Source organism: Cygnus olor, chromosome Z (genome assembly GCF_009769625.2).
Source record: "Cygnus olor isolate bCygOlo1 chromosome Z, bCygOlo1.pri.v2, whole genome shotgun sequence".
Lineage (NCBI taxonomy): Eukaryota > Metazoa > Chordata > Aves > Anseriformes > Anatidae > Cygnus > Cygnus olor.
In genome coordinates this window covers 59389983-59407414 of record NC_049198.1, presented here as the reverse complement: position 1 = coordinate 59407414, position 17432 = coordinate 59389983, and the positions used below count along the sequence as shown (strand labels likewise).

At 36.9% G+C, this 17432-nt stretch overlaps 1 protein-coding gene across 3 annotated transcripts in view; it reads right to left on the bottom strand.

The window, feature by feature from the left end:
* The window catches only part of APC (APC regulator of WNT signaling pathway), a 90647-nt gene that overhangs the window by 72306 nt on the left and 909 nt on the right, over positions 1-17432 (bottom strand). The gene's annotated exons all lie outside the window — the stretch shown is intronic.

The window sequence follows — 17432 nt, the reverse complement described above, 5'->3', positions numbered from 1 at the left end:
TCCTCTTGAACCTAGACATACAGAGACTGAGTTAACAATCCCTCAGGCTGTAACAAATTATCATATTACTCTTAACAGGTTTAAAGTTATACTCTAGACAGGCATTAGATCTAAAAGTCAACTTACTTTGATATATGCCACCATTCTTACTCAGAAAAAGCAAAACAAAATGCTCCCAGTTATCGTGCACCCCTCCATCCTAAAATCATTTATCTTAGAATAAGTGTATACTCAAATGTACACAGGGCCAAATGTGCACTCACCAGTTGACAAGCTGTTGCAACATGAGTTGCAGCTTATAAAACCAGGTTTATCAACTAATGGTTTTAAATCATGTTCATAACTTATGGGTGCAATGCAGTTAGAACTAATTTAAGCATGTAGAGACAATACCAGAGAACTGATGCCAGAGAAAATGCCCAAGAACCTAAAATCCTCAATACTTTCAAGCTAAAATGCATACTGCTAAACTAAAAACTAACCTTGAGAAGTAGGCTTAATTTTCACTAGCTCTTCATAGAACCCAAATTAGGAATATCAAAGGCTACAGGATGTATTCCATTATTTTCTGTACCTCTGAAAAACTAGCTACAGTCCTCAGTCTGTGAGAAGATTCTTGTTAGTTCTGGTACTGGTTAGTCCTCTGAGAGCCTGATACTCACAAGTTGCCCAAGTCTGATTAAATTCAGTGCCGATGGGAGATGTTAGATTCACTGCTCAACAGCCTGAAGTTCTCCTATTACTGATGGAAGAAGCAGAGCATAAGCAGTAGCACAAATTCTCTATAATATATTCTGCCAACATGACAGCTGAGTGGGAGACTGAAAGCTTTCCCTTCTTCATAGTAATGTCCACTTTGCCATGATTTTCATAAAAAATGGCATCTTGTATTGTGTCACATGCACTTGCCTCTGAATCAAAATCCAACATTAAGTGGAATTTGGTTTAGTATACAGCATGTTATTAGCAGTAAGTTTATTTCTCATACTGTATACTTCAGTGGTGTTGAAACAATGGTATGAAACCGAACAGATAAATGGTATTGTGATACATACTTTGCTCTCTTTCAAAACTGTTTTCTATGTGCAGTACTGGCATCTAATAGACCTGATACCAATAAAATAGCATTTGATTAAAAAAGGTCAGGCTCTCAGAAAAAACCAACAACACTAAAAGGAATTGTACAGGGAAAAGTCTTGTATAGACTTGGAAAGTACCTAACCCAAAATAAACTATTGAGCAGAAAGAACAAGATGTCTTTTTCATCCTTTAAAAGACACCATTGCCAAAACCCAAGACAGATCTAGCAATACCTACTATGTATTACATGAACTTTGAAGCTGATTAAAAGAACAAAATCTCTGCACGTAAGCTATCGAATCCCAGGGACACAATTTGTCATCAAAAAACAGTTTCATCAGCTCAAAATGCAACTATTTGTATTACTTTGTACCAAATCCCTGCACTGTACCTAGCACAGCATTCTCAAAGACAAGTAGGAATTGTGCTTCAGAAAACAAATTAACAACCTTTTCATAGAATATTTTATGCAATCTGTGCACTATTTCCCAACTTAACACATTTATGTAAATCCAATCTGAGACCAAATAAAGTTTAGCTGTATTTTTTAATTTCTGAACTTGTCAACCAGATCTACTAAGCGGTGCTAAATAGAAGCTCTGAGCACATTAAGATTCACATGTTTTTAAAAACATAAAGGACATTCTCACAAACATTTATTTGCTTCTTGAAAAAATTAAGAATACGACAAAAGAAAACGCTAGAGATTTTCTGGTTTTAGACAACTTGACCGTAAATGGAACAGTTCCTCACCCTCTGCAGCAGTACCCTTTTCCCCACTCCCTGAAAGCTTTCCCAGAAGCTTTTCACTATTTCATATATTTGAAGTGATTGATATTTCATTATTAGTATTGTGCATGCACAATGACTAACTATTCCAGAGACTCTGGGCATGGTGAGTGGGTTGGATAATGAGTTAAATTCTCCCTCTCCCTGTTGCCAGGCACTGTGGTTGGTATTATTCACAAATGTGATATGTAGTGTCACCAACATAAGAGATCTTATCTTCAGAACTTCATTACAAGTTTTACACATTGATTTACATAGAGATGCATCTTTTATAAAATGGCATAAACAGATTTTATTAACATGTTAAACAATTGTGAAATGTTTTCACTGTTTTAATGTAAATTTCATCTTAATACAGGACTTGATGAAATATTTAGCAGCTGCTATAACCAAAGACTGCCTCCTTTCTTTTAACTTTATTTTAAAAATCACTGAAGCAGAATGTGCTCTCTGCTTGTCATTGCCTTGGAAATTGTGAAGTAAAGTTGCTTTCACCTCTCACTACCACACACAGACTGAGCATTGTTCCCTCCAAGCCTTGTCCTTACCATGTGACTTGGACCAGCCATAGTTCACATATACACACCATTCTAATACTCGCAACCTGCTCTCAGAGTTTTTTCTTTTTTTTTAACCTATGTAGTGACATATTCCTGCTTGGTCCATCAGGACTCTTATAGAAACACTGTGTATTATTTCCCTATACAGATGATATCTAGCTATCATCAGAAAAAAAAGAGTTTCCTGAGGAACAAGAAACTAACATACCACCTCTCTCTTGCAGATACAGAAAAGAACAGTGAAATAACCTCTGTTCCTTATGTATCGTCCAGAAGACCTGCACTCAACTCCTTCTCCTACAGGAGGAAGCACAAAACTTCTGACCTTAGGATAGAGAATCAGAAAGCAAGTTGTTCCTGTAAAATTTTCTATTATGCTAATGTACTAAAATTCCACTTCTATTTTGCAGAAGGCCGTGCTATAAGTTCCTGAGCTTGAGAAGATTTTTCCACAAAAACCATCTTGGGGCCATTTAACAGGGCCATTTAACTACCAGAAAGTCATGTAACATAAGCGAAATGAGAAAAGCAGAGAAATGTATTCTGTTTAATTATTTCATAAATAAGTCAGATTTACAGAAAGCTATCACCTACTCTTTACATCCTTTGCTATGTAATGCTCTATTGTTTGCCAGTTCCTCATTTTTGTCCGGAAATACTGTACTGAGACATTTCCCACTCATGCTTTCTTCTATCTTGCTAAAGCTTCCCAACTGCATGCAGGTTTCTTGTTGCAGCTTAAAGAAACGAAGTTTCAAGGAGATCAATACACAGACCAATCTGCAATATTAGTCACATATATTCTAAAAACAGTACAACAACAATTCCAGTACAACAATGGAAGTGGGTTTGCCCAGCAAGCCATTCATGCAGCCAGCTTCACCATTCATTTACCCGTTCTTCTATCTCATGTTCATAAGGAACCACATCTGACACTGACTACGTGCTACATTAGCTACCATTTCCTGATCCTCTAATTAAGAATGTCACAGTATTCCTGTATTGCATTTCCTCTCCTGCTGCTCTCAGGCATTTTAAGTAGCTTACTGTATCTGTGCTGTAATTACCACTTCTTATTCCAGTCATGCCTTGAGTTTTTCTTCTTCTCGTAACCAGACACATTACTTTTCCAGCCTTCCCTTCCGTTATGTTTTTTTCACTTCTTAATACTATAGCAATGCACAACACTTGTTAGGCCTCATTTCTAATGGACTTTGGAGTACAAGCCTTTATCAGAAATATTTCTGTTCAAATATCAACAAACTGATTGTCACTTAGTCTGGGCCTCACCTGTAAGGCAGCAAGTCAGATCACTGCTGTGCAGTACCTCAGATGAAAGGCAACAGAGATGTTCAATACATACCTACATCTGCTCATGCCATCTCCAACTTACTGCAGATGTCTTCATCTTATCCAATACTAACATTCTGCCCTAATTTTCACAAAGTTTTTTTTTTAAATGAAAAACAATCCTTTACAAAGAGCTCTGCTGCAACAACATAAAAGAAGATAAAGCTAAAGATGCAGAAAAAACAGAAATTGATGGTGCTCAGTACACTACGAGGGTAGACTTTCACAAAAATTTGGAAAGCTTTTTTTTCCCCCAAAATTCAAGCTAGAAAACTCATTTGTAACATGTTCAGAAAGCGAGCTCAGATTAACCGGATAAATTACAGTTGACTTCCAAGTTTACTTTATTCTACCTCCCTGATTCATACAGGCACCCACCCACTCATTCTAGACCTCCACCAAGCTAAAGGTTTATTCATAATTTTTTGGAAACCTGTAACCGCATCTTTAATTCAGTTTCAGTAATCTGTTAACTGTACTGGAGGCTGAACATCTTCCACAGAAGAGCCAACGTCTAGTGTACCTCTGGGCTTCTCTGGGAAAGATGTTTCATAGTAAAAAGCTCTTCCTAGAGGACTTTGTTCATTTCTCCTCTCTTCCCCATCTGGGCTCTAGAGTAGAAAAAGATCAAATATCTACAGGAAGATCAAGAATTTTATATTTTCCAATCCTTCTCAGGGAGTGCCAGGCTCTGGATCTGTCCAGTCTTCACTAGAATAATCTTTTGTAAGGGAAGCATTTCAGCTTAGCATATTTTGCCCTTAGCTGCAGCACAGCTCATAGCTGATTTATGTTTTTGCCCTGTGCTGCACACCTACGAGCTGCTCAGAGACTGATTCCAAGCAAGACCCAGCAGAAGAAACACAGCATATACCTAGAACATCTACAGTGGCCTGAATTACGTGACAAAGCAATGTTTTTCTTATTTTTGATACTTCGCATTAGCCGTAAGTTAGTCTTCAAATGTGTACATAACAAATGGATGAACGCACATGCAAATGGATGATCAGATTCAGTTCCTTGGTATATTGAGGTTGACAAGAGGTCACTGCTAAAAGACATAATGCTATGTGATTATTTGAGCTCTATAGGGAACCTATGAGCATCCCAGAACTCCACACCACTCTGACAAATGGAAGCTCTATCACTGTTAGAATATTTACCTTTTTCTTCACAATCTTCTTTTCAGTCTTCCCTTTGTTTGGTTTGAACCAGATGTTCTTAATGCAAGAGTTGATTCCTTGTAAGCATTCTGACATTTTAGTAGTAATAAATCAGTTAAAAATCTATTTAGCTGAAAGCCATCAACATGTGCTATGCCCAGGATATTGGAAAAGAGAAAAGGTCAATTTCTGTGGAACCCTGTAAGCAAAGACCTTTACAACAAGGTATGTTAACTATCACCATTCTCCATGTCTGCCAAGAGAAAAGAGTTCCAGCTATCACCTCTTACTAAGGCCAATTATAGGAAATTCTTTAATACCCACTGCATTAAGAAAATGCTGTGACAAAGTCTAGGAACACCACAAAGATCTTGCTCGGTCATAGCTGCGAGTTCTCTCGATTAGAGTCTTTTAAACCTTTAAATTAGGGCCTGAACCTCAGAGGCTCTTAGAAGATGACAACCATGTTAAAATCAATATAAAATCTGTCCTTTACATAATAACTTGTTCACAAGGAATCCAAGGATACATATTTTCCTTTAAAAGATCAAGAAATGCACATTTCCGTACATAAAGTACCGAAGAGCTCAAAGAAGGAACACAAAATGGCTCACTTTGCTAAGATCTATGCTGGGTTAAATGGGTGCAAGTTAATTATAGCAAAAAAGTAGATTGTTTTTTATTACTATATATTGAAAATATTTCTAAGTTCTTCATAAGTGTAAAGAGATCCAGCAGCTGGAAATTAGACAAACTTGAACTGAATTTCCTAATCTCTCTCTGGTTAATCAAATCACGAAGCTCAGCAGGAGCTGAGCCCACAAGTTGAGACAATATATTTAAGAAATACCGTTTTTAAATGTTCTGCAGCTTCTATATAGGGAGGTCACAACAGACAGCACAGGATCCATTTGGGCTTAAATACATGGAAGTTCACAATTTATTTGATCCTTCAAGAATGTAATTCCTTGCAAGGTTTATACCCTCAATGTGTTGCAACAATGACAATCAATTCTCACCCTACAAAGATGTAGCTTCTTACTTGTTAAAGTCAGGAAAGAAAGTCCTTTTTTTCCTCAGGACCAATGCAGACCGTGCTTCATCATTAGCTGACTTCTGTTAATGTGGAGTCTCTGCAGGAGGCGGCACTCCTGCAGAAGGGACTGGTGCTTCCAGGTAACACTAAGCACCACAAGACTCCCAGCCAGCACACAGTTCTCCTGCTCACAGACATACTAATCATCAAGTGCAATGATTCACATTATGTTTTTGGGTTAGCTTTTGTTTTGGAAGTGTTCTTGCTCTCTTCAACTTATTTACTCCATAAAAATGCTTCCTTGGATAATGTGGGTTCCGCTCCCTTTGGGAATTGGCTGTAAAAGAAACCTTCAAGCATACTGGTGGCATACTAATTTTTTTTTTTTTATTCTCTTGGCACATAGTTCAGTGATTTTTTAAAAGTTAAAATCCACAGACTTTTCAAAATATGGGGCTTTATGGTGTTGGTGTGTATGGAAGGGGATACTAGCAGTTCTGTTTTTCTTTTAGAATTCTTCAAAACATTCCTTCTGTAACAGTAGTGAGGTTGAAAAACAGACTTCTCACTTCTGATTTTTTTTTTTTTGGGGGGGGGAGGGGGAGAGGGAGTTGTTTTTGTAAAATCTGAGGAATCTGTAATATTTTAGACATTTTCTCCTGATAAAAAAAGGGTCAGCTTGCTGAACAGTCAGTAAGGAACAAAAATTCAAGTTGGGATGGGCGACTTGGTCTGCCCAAGGTCTGTCAATTGAGACACTGACTAATCTGCCCAGTATCCACTGTGGTTATTTTCTTCAATTAATCTACCTGTTCACTTGACAAAAATGCAAAACAAGTATTTGTTACATCAGAAGGCAGGCTGCTTCCAGCAGCAAGATTTATACATGTAGCAATAGTGCTCAGTGACCTGCACTGTTAAGACTTGGGCAAAGCTAGCTTTTCTTTGGCCCATTTTTCATCTTGGAAACCAATGTGCAACTTCAAAGTAACAGAAACAGCATTTGAGACAGTCACTACTAAACATTTACCACTAACAAAGTTGCTTCAGAAAAGTACTGGGAGAAAGCAACTGAAGAAGAAAAGGGCTGACAACCATGTCCAGGACAAAGCGTCAGTGGAATAATACAGAAGAAAATGCCCTTTTAAGCCTGTCAAACCAGGAAACCCAGAGTGCTTTTAAATTCCTTGATCTAGATTGAATGCACGTTTGAATGCCAGCTCCCCTTCTCCAGCTTGGATCCAAGGCCACCAGCTACTCAACTGAAAAACCTAAGATGCATGTGTTAAATATTAGAACCCCATGATACCATTGGGCATTTAAGGTGTATAATATTGCAACTCTCTCAAAAGCCTCAGGCTAAAGGAAAACCATCCTACTGACTACAGCTACATTTTTCTATTTCATATTCCAAGTCCTCAGGGACATGGGAAGAGAAAATTTTAAACCATCACAACCATCTTTAGAAAAGCTTTCTGTATTGCTAAGTGTACACGTTCCTTTTTTTTTCCCTCCCCCACCCTCCCCTACCATGTATCTCCAATACTTCAATCTTCACTGAAGAAATGAAGTATTTTCAAAGATCCCCAAGGCAAGTCAGCTAGAACACCAAACCGAACTAGCTGAGATTCGGAGAAAAACTCATTCGATAATCAGAACTTTCTCTTCAGGATAGATTTGCTTTTTGTTGATCCATTACTCTTTAATAGCTGTTCTAAATATTTGATCTAAGACTGAATCCCTTACTAGAAATAATTCATATTGCTTTAATGTTACAAGTTGAATCATTGAAGTTTAAATTCACCTGGTACTGAGTAATCCTACGTGAACTCTGGCAAACAGAAGACACTGTTTCTACACAAACACTCCAAATAAAGTAGTTCTGTAGGCAAACTTGGTGCCTCCCAATCAAGTTAAATTGAGATTCCAAGTATTTTAAGCATTTCCCACAAAGTAGGGAATTCCCACAATGTGGGGTTCATTTCACAAGTTAATTACCACAAGTGGTAAAGCAAAGAAATCTTCACAGCAGGTATTATTTGTTCTGACAAGGATGAAACAGTAGGAGAGATCCCATGTCATTGGCAAAATCCCTTCTGTCACATGAACACAAAACCAAAGTCCTTCTCCAGTAACTGAACTGGAAGAAATTGAAATGTCCTTATCTAAGACTATGTATGAAATGCTCCTCAGTTTTACTTCCTACTTTTTTCGCTTTCCTGAGTTTGCCTTGTCTTGTGATCAAACACATCATATAACAAAAGTTCAATGCAGTGTTCATTCTGTGGTACTCATGCATCACATGAGCAAACAGGTATGTGATTAGAGTCATCTGGATGAGCGACCTGGCCGGAACTGTTGCTGTGCCCAGGCACGCACCCTCTACATGGAAGGTTACACCTAGGCTTCCATCACGCAACAGAGCACGATCAGATCCATCAAGTCCAAGCACTTTGATGAAAGGCTGTGTAGTATGGCTTCACTAAAAGGCAACTGCGCTACCAGTGCATCAGCCTTGTAGTCTACACCTGGCAGATACTCTCCTGACGTTTTTATTTACCATTTCTTGCCTTTCATCTCTCAAAGAGTAAATGTTAGCAAATGCTAGTAGCGAGCTTCATGAAAACCTTATTTCCCAGATTACATGCACGGAAACATTCCACATCAAAGGCTGGGAGCAGCGTTGTTGTTTCAGAAAGGAGTCCTGTCTTTATGGATGTGATGTCTGCCCATCACAGAGCAACTCTGATGTTTAAAGGGCTTCTAGAGATTCCTGCAAGATAATTACATAATAACTTGAGAAACGGAGTGCAGAGGCAAGAATGATAGAAAGCACCATCCATCCATGTTTGAACTTGTTACACTATCGGTAAAGAATGTGAGTTGAATGAACTAAGACAATTCTCCTTCAAAAAGTAGATTTGTAGGCAAACTGCCTAGGTGGACAATTCCTTGCCTTTGCAAAGGTCTCCAACACTTGCAAGTCCTAAGTCAGAAAGTTTTCAAGGAACAGAATCCTCACCAAGCACACCACAAACTTGTATGTTGCTATGCTATCTGTGCTCAGAGCAGTTGACTTTAAAGGTAAGAATTAATATATTGGCAGAAAGCAAATGCAAAGCTTAGCTTTGGTAACCAGCATGTTGAAGGCAGATGCTCTTATATTATTACCTAAAGAAGTTAGATACAGCATTCTAAAATATCCGAATAATCTTAAAAATCATCATAGCAAATTACAACCAGGCTTTGCTGTTACAGCTGGTTTCAGGTCTTCCTTGCTGCATGCATACTACGCTGTCACACGGACTCTTCACTACCTTTTTATCATTGAATGCACAATTTCACTTGTGAAGAAAAGATCTGGACATCTTGCTTACAAGTAAAATTGAGAGAGAGACTTGGAACAGTACAAAGAGTCATGTACAGAAAACTACTTTTTCATGCAAATAAAGCAATACACAAATCCACTAGTTTTAGAGGAAGACAAGGTCTCTTTTTCCATTCAATTCATTCTTTTCAGCTTCTAGCACTTGAAACATTTTTTGGAAAAAGCTTTATGAATCAAGTCTAGTTCTCAAGGTCTTAACAAAGACATTTAGACATTTAATTAGCAAGCCATCACTTGGGCTGCCATCTAAACCTTTTGTCAGAGACCTAATTCCATGCCAGTTCAAACATCCTATTAGTCTTGTATTAACTAACAAGAACTCTCATAATATTCTGGCTACTGGGTTGCACTTGCATACATTAACACAACAATGGACTGAGTCTAACTGAAAGCAAGGACACAGATTTACAGTGTACATGTTAAACTTTGAAAGATACTTTAAGCAAGACAGAAATATATTAACTGCATTCATGTAAGAGCTAGTACTCAGGCATATTCTGTGTTTCCTGGTGGCCTGGATGCAATTATAATAAGAATGACATTCAAGTGAGAAAAAAAGATGTAATGAATTAGAATTGTTTCACTGATTTCAAGCTGAATCCAGATTTTGAAAGTTTCTGGAGCTCATTCTGAACATTTAGAGACTTAAACATGTGAATTCAGTACTTTTACCTATTTTGGCACTTCTACCCTCAGTCATGTGCAGTATATGGAACTTAAAGTCATGAACATACATAACAATAAACTATATTCAGAACCAAAGCAGAAAAATATCACAATAGCCAATAACATAAGCTTGTATTTCTAAGTTAAATCTGTGGTTTCCTCACAAATAACAATAGCAAAATCCAAAATGTAGAAAAATGTTAGAGTAAAGGGCAGAAACCATGTTTTTTTCTTGCACTCGTGAAAATAGTAATTTCATGTAAGTTTGAGTTACAACTCTACTACATTGGGCTAGAATTAGAGTCTTAAAAAATGAAGAGCTTGTAGTTGAATGATTTGGATACTAGGAAACAAAATCCCAACAGTAATTCCGCTGAAAGAGGGGGAATAATGAAGACTGCTAACAAGCGTTTTTTTCTTTTTTTTAAATTCTATACAGGAACTAGAAGTATTCAGAGTTGTGCTTGACTCCAGCGTTGATTTCAAACTGTGTAAACAAACTTTGTTATATTGTGTAATAAAAAAAAAATCAGTTTAGCTTCATGTTAAAAAGCGACAACGTGGGAGGAACGCAGCCAAGTAGTTGATTCTGCTAGCCTTGGATGGTCATGAATCTCAGCACTGCCTACTGACACTGTCTTTTCAGCAGTGGCAGGTGCCAGTTATACTGTCAAGGTTACAGGCACAAAGTTTTTACTCCAAAACTGCTGACAAGGAGGCTACTAATGCCAATTTTAAATAAATAACTTCTAACATCATCAGCATTCTTTTTCCTGTTGTTATTGGTGGTCTAGATTCTCATATACAGCACCTGCTGACAGCCAACAATTTAACTAAACTCATTCCCCATCCAAGCCTCTAATGACTAATACAGACTAATCAAGAAGACTTCACACGAGCCCTTGGTTTGTGAATTCTGTGGGAAACAGAAAGAGCAGAGATCTTGAATACAGATCTTTCTGAGCAGAAAATAAGAAGCTGCAAACAAACTCAGTGAGACAAGGCAGGCATTTAACTCCAGAAATCCTGTTATTCAAGGCATGCACAGTGTTTCCTTTGTGGAGTGTCTAATTCAAATACCTAAACCTGTCTCATCCATCCCCTTCCCCCCTGAAATAAAAAACAAAGCTGAATTCTGAAAATAAAAAAGAACATCAAAAAGCTCTGGTTCAAAACAACTATAATAGGAGAAGATCACACCTTCTTCGCCCGTTATGATTTATATGCTTCGCACATCATAAATGGGAATTTTCTGCTTGAACTTCTGAACACGAGGTAGAGAGAACTCCTTTCTGAGGCAAGCGTTAAGCTGGAAGAGGACTACAGCAGAACTGATAGAATATGAACTTCTTTCAGAATGGATGTTGATTTCTCTTTCTTATGAAAATGAAGTACCTTCCTATGCAGTTGAAGTTTTCACTGAATAGCAAAAAGATAAAATCACCAGCACTTTCAAAAAAAAATAGATTGCAACAAGATACTACAAAGTCCACACCAGATGCTAGATCATCTACAGGAAAGATTTTTTTTAAACTAAGTAGGCAAGGATATTGTGAAGGTCATCCACTTCCTTAGGCCTCTGCAATGCATTAAGTAGACTTCTGACAATGCTTCAAAGCTTTGTGAACCAGAATTCAGCATTTAATTGCACAAAAACTTCACAAATGAAAGCCTGCTAAACTGTTGGTCTTCAGAACAAGATTCTGTAATTCTACAATTTAACTAAGCTGCATTTATTTAATCTTTACTGAATGGTAAACACCAATGTAAGTACCAGAAGACTTCGCAACTAGAAAAAGTGTTTTCAACTATATTTTCCCAATGCATCTGATATTAGCATGGTCTTTTGAAAACAACTAACTGGAAAAAAATATATTTAATCTGATTAGCACAAACCAAGACAAATAGACATGAAGATGTCAGCAACTTGAGGCAAAGTGGAAATTCTCTGCAAGACTCACATCTGAACTTAAATTTATAATGACAACACTACCATCACCAAGAAGAACAGCTGAGGAGCTCAGTATTTTCATATACTATAGACACATAAAACAACTTAGCAAGTATATGAACTTGTTTGATCAAACTATTTTGCTCCACCTTCAAAAGCTAAGTCATGTTCCACAGTCTAATGAGCCTTACACTATCCTAAAGTACATGGACAAAGTAATGGAGGCAGAAGAATGTTATGTAATGTTATGTAATGTAAAGTAATGGTTGGCAGAAGAAGGTCGAAGTAACTCTCCTGGAGGTTAAACGAAGCTGTTCTTTTCTAACAAACTCTTCACAGATGGCTCAAGCCAATGAGGAACGAATTGCATTATTAAATGAAAGAAATTGGGCATTTTTGACCCCAGAATTTTTTAAATACAGAAACACCTTTAATGTTTAAATTATTGATAAGTGAATTTTTCAATGTTCCCATTATCATTCAAATAAAACAGAAGCTGTCATTACATCTCACTATTAGAAGCCTTGATCATTAAAGTATCTGTTAGGATACCAGGTAACACAACTGGTTCTTACACAACTAAATTCCAATGCCACTAAGCAGGTACCAACATGGTAAATTTATTTCCCAAGACATGCCTCACACACCCTCAGACATACCCAGAGAAAGGTACAAGAATGTTAGCTGTACACTAGGTATTCCAATGAAAAAAGGTTATCCTATTCCCTAACACAAAACCCAAGCACTGAAAATAGCCATTTTGTAATGTATTCCTCTTATAAGGAGCAGTAGTATTTGCTGTTAAACTGTGCCATTTGGTCTATGGAGAAGCTGTAACTAAACCAAACAAAAGCCCTGTTTTTCACACAGTTTTTCAGTGTGACTTGCTCTGCCAACAGTCCTCCAATTCTCTTAGCTACAACATACAACTACTTTTACCAGCCACAGCTCATTATATTTTCCTCCACACACATGCACAACCAGCATAAGTAACATTACTCACATCAAACTGCACAAGCGTGGCAAATCTGTTCTGAGGACAGAGATCAGCTGCAAGACACTAAGCAAGAATTTTACACCCACAGTGCTGTTAACAGCTACCTACAACGAACAGGACAACCGTCATTACAATTGCTGAATTACAGAGAAGAGAACTCAATCAGCTATTCTAATAGAGAAGGCCACAAGTTTATTACAAAGACTGCTTACAGAAAACTGTTAGTTGTAAAAACCCCAACTAAGAAACACTTCACAACAACAAAAGTCTCTGCTCACTACGTGCTGTATGTATTTCCTTGTTTTCATTAATACTCCTCTACTTCTAGGAAATAATTACAATGCAAAACCACACTGCATAAGTCTACTTGGATTGGGCAGCCTCCTAGTAATAATTCTGAAGCAGTAACATTTTTTGTCCTGTCATGCTGAAGATTACCCATTTACTGCAGGAATAATATCTGTTCCTATACTCTGAAGACTACTCTATTTATCCAAGGATAGTAAAAGCACCAACATGGATTCAGATCTCTTCTGCTGTATTTACCCAAGTATAAAGACTGTGACCAGAGGTTCATTATACTTTTGTCAAACAAAATGTAAATCAAAGACAAACCTGATGGGTAACTTTCGCTAAAGCTATATGGACACATTTAATATTAGAGCACATCTCATTTTCACCACCATGTTTGAACCTCATTTCTTGTTTACTTATCCAGACGGTCCACATCATATTTTTATTTATACTGTAATTTCCTTTTCCACATTCCCTGGTATCAATTAGGAAAAATACTCCTCTATAACATGAAATCACATGTCTTGAGGCAAACAAAACATGGAGAAGGAATCCATTTCAGTGTATGCAGTGACAGCTGTAAGTCCCATCCTGACATGCTTTCTGTCTAATAAAATTATTTAAATGCCTGAGAAGTCATTCCAGTACTGAAACAGGAAGTTTGCAATTCAAATGCAAACTCCAGCAGAACCTGTAACAAAACAAGCCAGAGGGGCTGAATGGCAATGTTTCTCATTGATCAACTGAATTTCAGCTTATAATATATCAAGAAAGTTTAAAATCTTACTCCAAAAAATAGCTGCAAAGCATGACCAAGTCATAAAACAAAGTATGACTCATTCAGCTTAGAGTGAGAGAACAGTGAGAGAAGGCACATGTAGATAAAGTAACTGAATTTCTGTGTTACATATGCGAACCTGGAATTTTAGACGTACTCACATACCTTAAATAATAACATTGTGTGCATGTGTGTGTGTAAGAAGAACATTGCATACCTCTGAACTGATTTTTAGCTGAAACCCCTTTAAGAGGAAGAACAGCAGCAACACAGGATCTCCACAGCAAGGGTTTTAGAGAAGAGAAAATGCTCATGTGATCCTGAGAACCTTTTTCCATTAATAAAGGGAGAGCCAACTCACACAATTTATGCTTTCATGATGTCTTTGCACTCTTGTCAGACAACAATGAGAAGTCCTAGTCTCCTTCCAGTTCTCCCCACATGCCAGTTACCACAAAAAGGCCAATTCGTTAACAGCCAAATTCAGTTTTGTGATACTCAGCACCTTGCAGAATCTATTTAAAGCAATCAACACTGACAGCATTAACTGTGACAACTTATGTAAGAAGAAGCTTTCTATTGATATCCAATTTCCAGAAAGTGTGCAACTTTCACACAATCTCATGGAACTAAGCCTCGAATGATGCTTTGCATCAGAGTTCTAATAGCAGTTAAGAGTAAAAAGTTCCCACCTTCAAAAAAAACAACACGCTATCAAGAAAGATGTTATTGCACTATTTCACACAAGCCTAAATTCTTTTTATTCTGAATTACAAAGTCTACCCAAGCAAGGTGTTTTCTCTGAGATTAACATTATATTTATTTGTAATTTAAATGCATACCTGAGGAATAACACTACACTTAATATGCCTCAAAATGTTATCCATGCTCAAATTTTAATTATTTAGTTTACCATTTCCATAAAGAAGTCAAACAACTTGTGCTAGTAAAATTGTAAAAACTAATTCAAAAAAAAATCTTGTTTATTGAATTTTACTTCTCACCATCTGAAACTCCACAAGGTAAAGTTAAAATAGATGCCCTCCAGTCTCAAAGAGTTCACATCTGCACCAGTGATAACTAATATTAAAACAATAACAAAGACACAAAGGAACTTGCCCATGGAACCCTATTAATCCCTGGCAGCAAATTCAGATTACCCCTCCCATAAGCTTCATTGAAAAATAGCATCCCCTGAATATAGACCTCTGGTATTTTCAGTGAGTTCTCCAGCTATATCTAGTAGTAAAAAATGCAAACTTTCACTGAGTGATCATCACCCAACAAGCAACATTTCAAAAGAGCACAATATAAGTTACTTATGAAATCAATATCACAAGTTCTTTTAACACTTTCTTAGCAAACTCATAACTGTAGTTGTAATTCAAGTTAATAAGGATCAAAACCCCAAAAGTATTAAATATCAGATCATTAGAAGGTGGGTATGTGAATCAGGGGTCAAAGCTAAGAGTATATATAAAGCCTTTACTTTGCTAAGACTGAAAATAAGTGGATGATGAAAATAATACCAATTTGAACAGCAAATGACTAAAAGATCCATTAAAAAATCATTTAAAACTACGGGAGTACATTTCCCAGCAGAGTCCTCGAACACTCATCCAGTCACACTGCATTTTTAAACTTAAACCTGAGACTTCATTGAAAGCTAAGCTCATAAACTAATCCTATGATACTTTTTCCTTTTAACATTCGTAATATTGGCAGTCTCATAAAAACATGAAAGGTTAGTAACGTACGTTTTGCTCACCAAGCTGTTTAGCTACCTAACTTCAGTCAACTTATCCACTACTTATTCAGCCGCTGTCATACAAGTTACTAAAATGATATTGTAAAAACATAGTAATTTGATACAGAGAAAGGATACTCTGTTTTCTACTGTCCAAGTTAACAATGCAGTGGAGAATGTTTCAGAACACAAAATTTCAAAAAGCAAATGTAACACCTATGTGAATAATTCTATTTATTGTTACTGAGCTGCTTGAAACAAGAAAAGTTAACTGCTACAGCACAGTCCAAACTAGTTCACTTTAAGTACTTAAAGTAATAATTTTCAGAGTCCAGGCAAAATAAAGTTTGTTAAATCAAAAATCTTCTCCTCTCGATCACTGTAGGGTTAAGTTTTTTTATTATTCTCTTCAGTTTTCAATGTGGTAATAGGACGTAACTCCCTTACCAACAAGGGCATCTAGATATAAGAAAGTTCTACAAATCTAGAAGTCTCCATTGAGAGTAAATATATATGCACACAAACGCATACATATTTTTGAAAGCATTCACAACGTACTGTAAATGCAAAATGAAATGTTTGTTGAGGCCAATAATTATTGATTTCACTTTAATACTGATCTAAATGAAGAACCTGAAACTCTGTGCACCCAGTAGCACAGCACATTGTTGATGGCATTACAGTTTGATACTCTAAGTAAACTGGAATTGTGATGTTGCTTACCTGACAAACATTTTGCCTAACAGATGCCTTGGTATCCAAACGTCATGTACTTGACCATGCATTTCATTGCATTTCCTAATACATACTCATATGCTCAATAGTGTTTGGTATTGTAAAATTTAAAAGTAAAAAAACCATCAAGTGTATCACCACTTGGATTACCACAGTTTTGGGTTGTTTCTTTCATTATACAATTTAGTATAGAAGCCTTTTAGCAAATTATCCATTTATATTTGTTTTGGAACTTAATGCATCCAAGGAGAGCAAGTACTTGCTACTGCAAGGTCTTTTTTCAGGGCAGAGCTACCCTATAAATAGTCTTCAGCATAACCAGAGGAAAAGAAACATACTGAGGAAGTTGAAACTGAAGCATAACAATGATCTCATGGCATTCACTTCAAGAAGACAAATGTTTCTTCCGTGCTAAAGATTGGACGAAACCATTTAGCATACATTTTTTCAAACACAGTTTAAAAATAAAAGACTACAGCACCTGAATAGGAAAAAAGCTATTTTGTCTTTCAATTAGTGACCTAATCTTACTCGATTCTTGCAATAGTCTTCTTAAGAAAACTTTAGTCGTATCAATTCAGTTTTAACCTCCTGAAGCAAAGCTTTCAAACCTGTGCTTCTCCACCAGTGCATAGAAAAATATTCTCTTGTGCATTTAGTAACTGGTAGAAGTATATACATGAAATCAGCTTCCAGAAATTTTTAGTTTTTGGAAAGTTAAGTTTTTACAACAACTTTACCAAAATGTTCATCTTCCCAGTTTTACAGGACACTACTATCACACCGCTCATGATTATTACAGGGGGCGGGGCAACAGCAAACAAGTCAGTTACACTGTTCAGTACACATGCATCTTCACCTCTCCATTGTTTCGTGGTGACACAAGGAGACTGACATT